Raw genomic sequence first — 13,693 nt, 5'->3', positions numbered from 1 at the left:
GATATTGTAATAGAAAATTAGTTGTGATTGAAGGCCCAAATCCAGTTGGGTATAGGTTATAAATAGAAGGGGTTGTAATCTATAAAGTAAGCCAGCCGAAATATATCAAGATGTAATCATTAGGGCTAGGTTAAGTGAACCTCCCAGGTTGTGAGAAGGTCAATGTAATCCTCGAAGCCTATAGGAAAGAGGAGTATGTATTGTTCTTGGAGGAAGATTTGATATAACTCCAAGTTAGTGTTCATAGTCAAGAGTCTTGGCTAGGTAGTATCATGGGAGTGTGTCTTCCAAAACTGTTTGTCTATATGATCAGAATATTGGTGATTAGGTTGTTGTTACAGATCCTGGGAATGGAAACCTGTGCAACATCACTGAGTTGATTGGAAGTGAGATGGTGATATTCCATATCTATAGAGGATCTAGGTAGAAGGGTCATTGGGTACGGTTTACGTGAAGAGTTGTAAACGGGGGAGTTTAGCTTTGAATTAATACTGCTGATAGTGAACTTCATTATTGGCTTGGTATGCCCCCATAGTAGGTGTGTTTGTCACTGAACTAGGTAAACAATTATGGTGTCATTTATCTTTCAGTATAGTATAAATCTGTGTATATACCTTGCTAGTGTTTCTTGACAGATCAGATGTCTCGACATCTTTCAATACATCTGGGTTTGCTATACCAGAATTTCAATTGGTATCAAAGCAAGCATCTTGTTCTGTCTCTGGATGAGATCCTGGGAGGATACTTTTTGGTTTGGCAAGGAAGGTATGTAATGAAAATATGTTTGAACATCGTCTGGTGTGAACATGGTCCCTTGAAGTGGAGGATGGACTATGTTGATCGTTGAAAGCTGTGATGGTTTTTGGTGTTAGGTTGATTTATTTTCAAACCTAAGGTTGTGCTGCTTGATTGTGGGATGCGGTGATTGGGTACAAGACGTTGTGCCTAAAGGATGCTGAGGAGCTGTTAATGTAATTCCGTTGTATGGTATCTCTTTCAAACCTGGTTCTCTTAGCATTAGGGTTTGATCTCCTCAGGAACTTCGCCCATGATAGGGGATAAACAAAGTTGGTTCAATCAAATGACCAAAGTGACCCATGATACTTGAGTTCTGTTTCTTAAGTCCACTCAGAAAGGCATTTTAGTTTGACTGATGGTTGCTTCTTAAAGGAACATGAAGAAATATTGAAGATTTTAGTTTGGTCTTCATAATTCTGGTTTCCTTCCAAGAAGTAACTCTGAATCTGGCTACGCTTGGTAAAGTTGGGTCTTCTGTATTGGAGCTGATCAAGGGATGTTGTTGAGGGAGTAATATCCCTGGCACTAAGTTCGACTGGTTGTTCCGAGAAGAAGGAACTAATGTTCTATGAGATGTTAGAACATTACTTCAGTAGGTATGCAACAACTGGTTGAAGAACAAATGTTTTGGATGCTAAACAAAATGTTAAAAATACTTTTGTTTGGAACCTACTCCTAATCTAGAAAATGAGACATTTGATTTGTGCAGGTTGATTAGGACACGATCAACAGTCTGTCTACTTTTGTGTCAATTTATTTCTGATCAAGGTATATGGAAGTACAATAGTTGAGCTCTTGAGAAAAACTCATAAAGGCATTACCACCATAGCCCTTGTAAAGGATAAACTCGTATCTGGAGGATCCTCTTGATCAAAGGAACCCGATTGATGTAATCTTTGTTATGGTCGTGTAACAGATTCTATGTAACTTGTGCTTAGAGTACCCAGGATGTGATATTGTTGTTCTAATCTCAAGGAAGAATTCTCAATCTGAAGCGAGAAGAACTTGAGGGAAGTGTCAACATAATGTCTTGACATCTGTTTTTTGAGAATTTATTTTTCTCAATGTGTCTGGTAGATTTTTTTTCAAGAATAGAGTGAGGTCGCTTACTCAAACATGGATCAATGATCAAGTCCTTCTGTTTTATTGGTAAAATCTTCCAAAGGGTGGTAAGCATTGGAGACACATTAATCGATATTATGGGATTGATGTGTGTCTGAACTTTGGAATGTCATCCAAATCACCTAGGATGAACATTTCGGCTGAAGCAATGAGGAAACACGTTTCTGAGATCAAAGGATTAAGGTGTCCTAGTACTTTTGTGAAGCTTATCTTTATTGCTTGGATTCACTTATGTGGTGTCTTCATATAATGAATTAGTGGTAATGCAAGGAATGACGTGGATCCTTGTGCTTTGAAGAAGTAGACTTAGTCTGAACAGTCTACTCATGACGAGTAAAGGCCAATTAATGCCATGTTCGTTGAAATCTTCCTCAGATACCTATTAGAGGGAATCTCTTCTATAGGTGCAGAAAATGGCATTCAAACATCTCGTAGTCAGACAGGAGGTCTATACTTTGTGCATATGCGATATGGTCTTTGAAGGGTTGATCAACTACCAATGAAATTCTTTTGCATCCCTTACAAGAATGGTAGGTTGCTATGGAAATCATCTCCAAAACCATAGCAAGATTTTGAAAGATAGGTTAATGTCGGAACTGATGGTTGAACATCATTTCAATTCTCTGCTTCCCCAACTAAGGGAGTTTAGTTAACTCAGGATAGGGTTAAGGGTCAAGTATCTGACCAAATAAGGAATGGCTAGCGTAACTATGTGCCTTGTTGAAGAATTCACTCACTTCAAGTGGTGCTTAAGAATGTCATATGCTATTTTTTGTATATTAGAGGCAATTTTATCAGCTGGTTGTACCTCTAAAGGAAGTAAAACACATCATTTACTATGTGTATGAAGATGAGCACGTAACTGATGAACAACCGTGACAGGGTCAGGGTACATATATGAAGTGTGTGCAAGTCTGCTTTCTGACCTAATGTCGTCAAGAAATAGTTGAGAGTTTATTTCTTTTGCAAGTTGCAGTGGTGAGATTTATGTTGAGCTTCCTGAAGGACTTCGATGCACAATAAGCCCTTGGAATAGTGATTCATGACCTAGAGTTGATTTTTGAAAGTGATGTGTTCAATAATGTCTTAACATCACGCGTGGAAGATGCATCTGACTGGGCAGATGAAGTCAAATGCTCAAGCTTTATAATCAGAAGAGAGTTTTCTGACTATGAGGATTAGATTGTGGAAACTCTAATCCTGTCAATAGTAGTGCGTGTATGTGAATGCATAACTACTTTGTTGAAGACTCCACTAGCATCAGCAGCTGATAGTGGATATAAGAACAAAAGAAGGGTGTCGGATACTGAGGCCTGATCAGGTGGTTCTCTTCTGTTGTAAGTCACTCTAGACGAATGCTGAATTTGAGTCTTAGTAAAGCTGCTAAGTAAACTGAGAATTGGTGAGTGACTTCACACCCTGTACTCATGACAATTTGTCTACACAATAGGTCATAATACGGGGTGTGGATTTCAAAGGGTACGTATCAGGAGTGACCTTGTTGTTGAATCTTCTGAGGGAGTCAGTGCAGAAGCTGGAATATTGGTTGTCCATGGCAGGGGGAGTAAATGGACAAATTAGGTTGCCTGAAATATTGTGATGGTCAAGCTTTTGGAGGTATTATCCTCTTATGAGGATGATGTTGTGTAACATACTGAGACATGTTGCTACAGTGAGTGACAATGCAATGAGCTATTATTAGAAATTTGTTTTCTTCAGAAGAATTAGTCCTTAGCCAGATAAGGCATTCAACGGTAGGTTTGGAAAGAAATGTTTGAATTTAGGTATTTTCCTAAAATACCGACTTGTGTTGACTAAGACCAATACCAAGACCATCGTTATATATTTATATATATATATATATATATATATATATATATATATATATATATATATGTGTGTGTGTGTGTGTGTGTAATTCCATCTTCCTCTGCGAATTAAAATTGTTGAGTACCTTCCAACCAATAAGTCTTTTGGTCGGGCATGAGTGAAGCACCTCGTGGGTACAGTTTTGAGAGGGCCTTCAGTATAAGTCCTTGATAAATTTGGAAGCGGATTTTTTTTGCACTGGAGTCTGATGTTAGTGTTGGCATCAGGATCACAAAGTAATAAAATAGGATGTCTTATTCAAATGATATTTTTATTTTGACTTATGATCCGAGTTATGAACACAATTGTGACTTGTGTTCTCAGTTACCCAGAGTTGCAGGCTGCACCTCTATGCCTAAAATAGGATAGCTCAGGTTGGGTAAAACGAACTGCTAAAGGCTTTTCGTGCATCTCTGAGAATCAGACTTTTGCCTTAGAAGTCAGTAGGGAGTGTTGGGTTAAGTGGGAGTATCTGCTAGCCTTCTTTTCATGTACTCCAAATGTAATCCTCATGAGGTTGCTACTTGAAGGAGTATACACCATTATGTCATCAGGTTTCTTCCATATCATCAGGTTGCGACATATAAATCAGATCTGATTGTTCCTCCTGGTGTTGGCTTTGTCGTATTATGGCTAAAAAGGGGGAGAGGACATATGAAGACAATGAAGATTAAAGAAGAAATTTGAGATAATGAAGATTATTTCTATGAAAACTGTCAAAGATGAAGATGTAAATTTACACTAATTTTATATGTATAGTTTTAGCCAAAATAAGTCAAAGGAGGAGATTGTTAATTCTCTGAATTATGTAATTGGCAATTATGTTTGGCTAACCTATATTAACAACAATATGTATCATAGGATGTAAAACTTGCTAATATAACACAAGTATAAAATACAACAAGTACAAGAAGAAGATGTCCTATGAGATGTTGGAACATGTTCTGGAATAACATGTCTTATGGAATAGCTATTGATATCGCGCCTGCTGAGCTGGATTAATGAGATTCAGTTTCAATTTAACAGATGCAGAATATTCTCTGAATATTATGCAAATCATATAAGGCATTATATGTTTAAAAGGTCCGAAGAATCAATCAAAATATTTGAAGATGATATAGTTTCTAAATATGGAGATTTATTCGGAAACTAGAATATAGAAGAACTTGTTTGTAGCATAAGTTACTGCGATATTGTAACAACAAATTAGCTATGATTGAAGCCCAAATCCAGTTGGGTATTGGTTATAAATAGAAGGGCTTGTAATCTAGAAAGTAAGCCAGCCGAAATATATAAAGGTGTAATCATTAGGGCTAGGTTAAGTGAACCTCCCAGGTTGTGGGAAGGTCACTGTAATCCTCGAAGCCTGTAGGAAAGAGGAGTATGTATTGTTCTTGGAGGAAGCTTTGAAGTAACTCCAAGTTAGTGTTCATATTCAAGAGTCTTGGCTATGTAGTGTCATGGAGGTGTGTCTTCCAAAACTGTTTGTCTGTGTGATTAGAATGTTGGTGATTAGGTCATTGTTACAAATCCTAGGACTGGAAACCTGTACAACATCACTGAGGTGATTGGAAGTTGGATTGTGATATTCCATATCTAGAGAGGATCTAGGTAGAAGGGTCATTGGGTAAGGATTAAGTGAAGAGATGTAAACGGGGGAGTTTAGCTTTGAATTTATAATGCTGATAGTGAACTTCATTCCTGGCTTGTTATGCCCCCATAGTAGGTGAGTTTAGCTTTGAATAAAGTTCTCCATCATGATTTCGAGGTTAGAATTCCTAGGAACGTTAGAAACGTTTGTAGAGGGTTTTTTATACCATGGCGGTACAGTAGGTGTTTGGCCAGGTGTGTAACACCTGAGGCCGAAGAAGGCGAGGGGTGGTTGCACCGCATGTAACATTCGAGGCCGAATATGGAAAGGAGTGGTCGTTACATCGTGTTAGAACAAGAATTGTTCAGATCAATATTCTTAGTTTTGATGATAACAATGTATATGAATATTGTATAAGACAATGTGGTACTCTAATCCTATGTATTTTCCATTTCAGGAAATATATGATGAGTATGCACAATTCAGCGCAAGAAGCACTGACTCAGAAGGTTCAGTATGCAACATCAGAACATGCTCTCGCAAGACATTAGAATATGGTCAAGCAGAATCAGAACATGGTCTATTGAAGCATCAGAAGAACTTGAGATCAGAAGCAGAAGCACTGAAGTTCTTATGGTATCGCGCTAAAAGCACTTCAAAGTCAGAAGACAAGAAGATGCTCTGCACCAAGCTGTTTGACTCTGATTAATTCAAACGTTGTATCTACAAAGATCAGATCAGAAGCAAGTACAAGATGGCAGGCTACGCTGACTGACAAAAGGAACATTAGAAGCTATTAAAGGCAAAGTCAGTTAAAGCAGGAAAAGCAAGGCTCGAGGTAGTTGACAAAAGAGTGAAACATTAAATGAAATGTTGTACGGATCACGCAACGCATTAAATGCTCCCAACGGTCATCTTCTCAAAATGCCTATAAATAGAAGTTCTGATGAGAAGCTGAATATAACACACTTGCGCAAAATACAGAAACACTGTCAAATTCAAAAGCTCTCAAACTTCATCTTCAACCTCACTTCATTACTGTTGTAATATCTTAGTGAGATTAAGCTTAGAACTTAAGAGAAATATCACAGTTGTGATTATAGCTTATTAAGAAGCATTGTATTACTCTTGTAAGAATTTGTTTACATTCATTTGTAAAGGTACTAGAGAAGATCAAGTTGTGATCGGATTCTCTAGAAGTCTTATAGGGTATCTAAGCATTGATTTCCTAGAATGATCAGGTTGTGATCAGAATACTATAGAAGACTTAAAGGGTATCTAAGTGGTAAACCATTGTAATCAAGATTGATTAGTGGATTAAATCCTCAGGTGAAGTAAATCACTCTAAGGGGGTGGACTGGAGTAGTTTCGTTAACAACGAACCAGGATAAAAATCATTGTGCAATTGTTTTTATCTTAAGAGTTTTTAAAGTCACACTTATTCAAACCCTCCTTTCTAAGTGTTTTTCTATCCTTCAACTGGCATCAGAGCGCCGGTTCTAAGGTGCAAGCACTTAACCGTGTTTAGAAAAGATTCAGGAAGAGAAAAACGCTAAGTCAAGATGGTTGAAACTCTACCACCTACATCTACATCTGGCTCTGTTGAGCAACACAATGGAAATGGAAACAATGGCTACACTAGACCACCAGTATTCGATGGTGAAAACTTTGAATATTGGAAAGATAGACTCGAAAGTTACTTTCTTGGTTTAGATGGTGACTTATGGGATCTTCTGGTGGATGGTTACAAACATCCAGTGAAAGCTAATGGTGTAAAGCTCACAAGATAAGAAATGAGGGATGATTAAAAGAAGCAATTCAAAAATCATCACAAGTGTAGGACTATTCTGCTGAATGCTATTTCTCATGCTGAATATGAGAAGATATCAAACAGAGAAACAGCCTATGACATATATGAATCATTGAAAATGACTCATGAAGGAAATGCCCAAGTCAAGGAGACCAAAGCTCTTGCCTTGATCCAGAAATACGAAGCCTTCAAGATGGAGGATGATGAAAACATTGAAACAATGTTCTCAAGATTTCAAACTCTAACTGCTGAATTAAGAGTTCTTGACAAGGGATATACCAAGGCTGATCACGTCAAGAAGATCATCAGAAGCTTGCCAAGAAGACGGGGTCCAATGGTGACTGCTTTCAAAATTGCCAAGAATTTGAATGAAGTTTCTCTTGAAGAATTGATCAGTGCTCTGAGGAGTCATGAAATTGAGATAGATGCTAATGAACCTCAGAAGAAAGGTAAGTCTATTGCGTTAAAATCTAATTATAAAAAATGTACTAACCCATTTCAGGCAGAAGAACAAGATTCTGAAGAATCAGAATCAGAAGAAGAAGAAGATGAACTGTCCATGATCTCCAGAAGGGTAAACCAACTCTGGAAGAGCAAACAAAGGAAGTTCAAGAACTTCAGAAGTTCTAAGAAGCCTGAAAAAGGAGAATCTTCTGGAAGCAGAAGATATGACAAGAAGAAGGTCACTTGCTACGAGTGCAATGAGCCAGGTCACTACAAGAATGAGTGTCCAAAGCTTCAGAAGGAGAAGCCCAAGAAGAAGTTTCATAAGAAGAAAGGTCTTATGGAAAATTGGGATGATTCAGATTCATCAGAATCAGAATCAGACTCTGAAGGCGAGCAGGCTAACATTGCGCTGATGGCTACTGTGGATGATGAAGCAGAATCTACATCAGAATCAGAATCTGACTCTAAAGAGGTATTTTATGATCTATCTAGAGAAGAGCTTGCTTCCAGTTTAGCTAAAATTCTTGAAATCAAGGCTAAGCTTAGTATCAAGTACAAAAAGCTGAGAAAGCTCTTTGTATCTGAAACTAAGAAGCTTGAATTAGAAAATTATGAACTTAAAGAAAAAGTTTTAAAACTATCCAAAGGTGCTGAGTCATCTTCTGGTTCAGAAGAATCTATTCCAAGCTTGAACCATATTCTTAAAGAATATGACTTGAGTTTCAGGAAATTCTTATCTAGAAGTATTGGAAGAAGTCATCTTGCTTCTATGATATATGATGTTTCTGGAAACAAGAGAGTTGGCATTGGTTATGAGGGTGATACCCCATACAAACTTGAACCTGTAGATGATATGAAAATCATATACAAGCCATTGTATGATCAGTTCAAGTATGGCCACTCCCATGATATTAGGCTCACCTCACATGCCAAAAGCTTTCATGTTACACACACTAAGAAGCATGTGACACAACCTAGAAAATATCATGCTGCTAAACCTAAAGAATATCATGTTGTACCTCCTGTTGTTTATCATGCTAAACCCAAGTTCAATCAGAACTTGAGGAGAACTAACAAGAAAGGACCCAAGAAGTTGTGGGTACCTAATGAGAAGATAATTTCTATTGCAGATATCCTTGGCAGCAAAGAAGAAAAAGCAAAGCATGTCATGGTACCTGGACTCTGGGTGCTCGCGGCACATAACGGGAAGAAGGTCTATGTTCCAAGACCTGGTGCTTAAGTCCGCTGGAGAAGTTAAGTTTGGAGGAGATCAGAAGGGCAAGATAATTGGCTCAGGAACCATTAGTACTGGTAGCTCTCCTTCTATAACTAATGTTCTTCTGGTAGATGGATTAGCTTATAACTTGTTGTCCATAAGTCAATTAAGTGACAATGGTTATGACATAATCTTCAATCAAAAGTCTTGCAAGGCTGTAAGTCAGAAGGATGGCTCAATCCTATTTACAGGCAAGAGAAAGAACAACATTTACAAGATTGATCTTCAAGATCTTAAGAATCAGAAGGTAACTTGTCTTATGTCTATTAGCGAAGAGCAATGGGTCTGGCACAGAAGATTAGGCCATGCTAGTTTGAGAAAGATTTCTCAGATTAACAAGCTAAATCTGGTCAGAGGTCTCCCAAATCTGAAATATAAATCAGATGCTCTTTGCGAAGTGTAATACGGTGAACTGACTTTTCATCGAAATGTCGCGGATAGCAAGAGTCGCCACCGACTTTTATTTTATCCAATTGGAAAGGCTAAAAGAACAGAAAAATACCTTTTAAAAAGATTTTGAGTTCGGGGGGTAAGTTATACAAAGGGAAGGTGTAAGGCACCCTTTGCATCCATGGTTATCCATGGGCTCTTAATTGCTTAGCTCACTTTTGTATTGTTTGAAATGTTTGAAAAGGAGGTGTGAAAAGTAAAAACTTTGAAAAAAGAACTTTAGCTTGTAAATAAGCGTAGTCTTTTTAAATTTGATTTAAAAAGAGTGGGAAAAAAGTTTTGAATTTAGAGCAAGCAATTAATAACAACTACCCTAAGTTAGAAAAGTTTGTTCTTTTAGTCTTTCGAGTGAAAGGATCTATCCATACCATAAGAGGGCAGGAAGTCTTTCAATTGGATGTTTAAAGGGTCATCGAGAAATCGTTCGCCATAAGACTGTCCCTTGCCATAAAGAGGGCAGGTAGTCTAAGGGAAGGATATAATAGTCATTAATCTTTTTAGGCATCATGCGAGGATACCTTTAGCAATTGGAACAATCATCTTTTACCGAGGCAGCTTCGAGGGACAAAATTGATGATATCTTTGAATAGGGCAACCTTTGCTTTAGGTATCCTCGGAATCGAGGGACTTTGACTATTTAGTACAATTAGAGGCAACAGGCAACAAGGCAACAATATAAGGCAACAAGGCAGCCAGAGGGATTACCCTAAAGGTGCGTGTGTGGCACAATCAGGTGGTTAATTCGGATATTTATCTTGTAAACTTCTGTTAAAGGCTTGCACTCCCTAAGATTACTAACCACGCAGTTTAAAATAGCAGAAATTAAAGGCAGGAAAATAAAAATCCTATGCTGTTACAATAAACACCTGCGGATGGGGGAATTAAAAGGCAAAAGAAAATAATAGGGCATAATAATAAGCATAAAAATTCTTGAATGCCTCGATCTTCTCGAATCTTCGATCAATCCTGAAAATTAATAGGAAAATAATAGCGGTGAGTGTAGGAGAGATTCATCGACATTTGAAAATAAATCCTAATTCATATTAAATAAAAATAATATTTAAACAAAAAAGGAGCCAGAAACTTAGCTTTTTGATTAAAGGCGCGTGATCGGAGGATACGGGGTAACCCTGAAAAATTCGCACAAAAAGAAAAAAAAAACTTTTAGTGTATGAATGTTCTATGAACCTTAAAAGGCTTACAAACCCTACCCCTGAACCTAACAGGTTTATCCAAGAAAATTTATTGTGACCTACAGGGTTTGTGAGGCTAAAATATGGTTAGTGGATAACACCTACTTAATAGTGATTGATGAATAGAAATAACTGAAATAAAATCATAATTTTAAAAACTGGTTTAAATATAAAAAGTGAATAATTTAAGAATTATTAAAAAAATCGAAAGTTTGACTAAATAAATTAAATAGTCATGAAAATATTTATTTAACTTATAAGTAATACGTTTTAAAAATAATTTTTAAAATAATAACAAAGAAAAATAGAGAAAAGAAATAAATAAAAGGATGTAATTAAAAAAATAAAAAAAGGAATAGAAAGGACTTAGCTTCGATTCAGTGGTTTTGCTCTTGAGGGTGTACGGCGTACTGCTGTTGTCTGGACCTTCAGATCAAGATCAAGATAGATCCAATGGCTGGCACATGTGGCGCATCGTACTCCTACCCCAAAGTGGTTGCGCTTGATCTGCAGGCAGTTGTAAAGGAAAATAAGGAAAATATTAGCAAGACGCTGGGACTCGAACCCAGGTCTTCTTGGCCAACAAGACATACACTTTGCCACTACACTACAATTGATTCGCTGTAATTATATTTCCTCAAACAAATTAAATACAAAAACAATAAAATAATGGTATAGTCAAAAGAATAGGTCAGATGGGGCTCCCTGTAATGCGCGCGCAGCCAATCAATTGGAGAGAGAGAGTCATGCTGAATTGTTGACCAGCGAATGGATCGGAGACACGCAAGAGGAGAGAGTGTTTGGGGTTTCGATCCACCAATGAGGGGCTCAGAACGCGCCACGCCAGCCTATGCACGCCGGAGCCACCACCATCTCCGGTAGAAACTCTTTCTTCTCCGGCGAGACACCTTCGAGAACCTGCAAGATTCACGTAAAGAAGCCAAGAAAAGGGTCCCGGTACACTAAAACGGACCCTGCGAATCTGATGGTGACATTAGTTTGTCACGAAAATGCTTGTAACCTGCCGTTTGAAGAACCTACATCCGAAGCCCTAACCATGGTGGCTTACGATTTGGGCATCGAAACTCACAAACGATTATGCAGAACATTCCTAAATATTGCTATGAACATGAACCAATGCATCAACTTCATTTATTTAGCGTAAAACAACATGTTTGAGATTCAAAATTCTTACCGAAGTGCAGACTCGTGGAGGGGATTCTGGCCACGGTTTACCTTGCCTAAGGACTTGTTCCGGTTGCTGGCAGTCCCAGGAGTAGGAATTGATGCTCGAAACAGAATAAGAGTGGCTGGAAATTGAGGTTGAGTTTTGCCCTAGTCTTTTGTAAACTTTGAAGATTTTTGATGGTTCTTTTGGCTAGGGTTTCGTGGCAGAAAACCTTATGCTTTGCATCTAAGCATGGTGTATTTATATAGTGGATGAATTAGGGCAACAACTTAGGAAAGGATCCATGAGATTGGTGACTTGGAAATATGATTGAAAATTTCTCCAAATCTTTCTATTTTTGGACCAAACTCTTCCCAATCTCTTTTCACGTGTTATTTCCCAATCAATATTGATTTTGGATTGATTGAATACTTAATGAGTGAATCACATAATTTTGTTTTATTTACATATGATTTTATTTTATTTATTTTGCATTTTAATAAATAAAACCAAAGATAAATAAACTAAAATAATAAAACAAACAATATATGACCAATGGGCCTCTTATGAACTTGAATTCATGTGGTTAACTTAAAATTAGAGGCCCAACACTTGAAAACTCCAAATTTCTCCATTTAAAGTTTCATGGATGTTTCCAAATTTACCCAACTCGCACCAACCATAACTCCTTCAATTTTAGTCATATGAGGGTTGTATAAGACTTTTTAGGAAGCTTAATGTATCCTCTAAAGGATCTTTTTGGTTTCACCTCAATTGCATCTTCCATGTTCAAGTTATGAGCTTTTGAAAAAGATGACTTTTTGTTGACCTTTGAAAAGGACCTATAATGTATTGGTCCATATCTCTCAAATGAAACATTTTTAGACTTGGCATGTGAGAGACAAAGTTGTAGAGAATTCAATTTCCTTCAAATTGAGATTTGGATGGGAAATTTCTGATGTTCCATGTGAAAGTTATGTCTGGTCAAAGTTGGGTTGACTTTCTCTTTAAAAAACCTAATTTTAGAAAATAGGTTTTTGATGATTTTGGAACTTTCTTTGATGCATCATGATCAATCCTTGATAAAATGATGAATGATACTTCATAATGAGGATATTGACAAAAAATTAGACGTTTTAACTGTGGTTTGACCATAGTTTGACTTTTTAGGTTAACTAGTCAATTATTGATCGTTTGGGCCATTGAATGAACAATCTTTTGAATCTGAGCTTGAAACTTGGCATGATGATCCTTTGAATCATATGAGAGGTCATGGAATCCACTTGAGGTATCAAAAGTTCAAATTTCTTGATTAAATCAGAAACCCTAATTTAGAGGTTGTTGTCTAGGAGAGAGACTGCATGCTTTCTTCTTGTATATCTTTGAGCATTTGAACGTCAGATGGATTAAAATATGAGTAAATATGATGGGCAAATTTTGGGGTATGACACGAAGCATGTCAGAAGGGAAAGTTCTCCAAACCTGCATTCAAGTCTAAGAATGTTGTTTCTTCCTCTAGGCCGCTAAAACTTCTGCACATTTATCTGTTTGGCCCAGTCAAAACAGTTTCTGTCAGAGGGAAGAAATATGGATTAGTCATCGTAGATGATTATAGTCGCTAGACATGGGTAAAGTTCTTGAAACACAAGGATGAGTCTCATTCAGTGTTCTTGGACTTCTGCACTCAGATTTAATCTCAGAAAGAGTGTAAAATCATAAAGGTCAGAAGTGATCATGGTGGCGAATTTGAGAACAGATTCTTTGAGGAGTACTTCAAAGAAAATGGTATTGCCCATGATTTCTCTTGCCCTAGAACTCCACAACAAAATGGAGTTGTAGAGCGAAAGAATAGGGCTCTACAAGAAATGGCCAGAACCATGATCAATGAAACCAATATGGCTAAGCATTTCTGGGCAGAAGCAATAAATACTGCATGTTTGTCGCACCGCAATTTTTGCCCTATGCATTT

The sequence above is a fragment of the Vicia villosa genome, unplaced genomic scaffold (genome assembly GCF_029867415.1).
Source record: "Vicia villosa cultivar HV-30 ecotype Madison, WI unplaced genomic scaffold, Vvil1.0 ctg.001085F_1_1, whole genome shotgun sequence".
Classification (NCBI taxonomy): domain Eukaryota; kingdom Viridiplantae; phylum Streptophyta; class Magnoliopsida; order Fabales; family Fabaceae; genus Vicia; species Vicia villosa.
The sequence above is the reverse complement of the archived record's forward strand: the minus strand, read 5'-3'. Positions refer to the sequence as shown.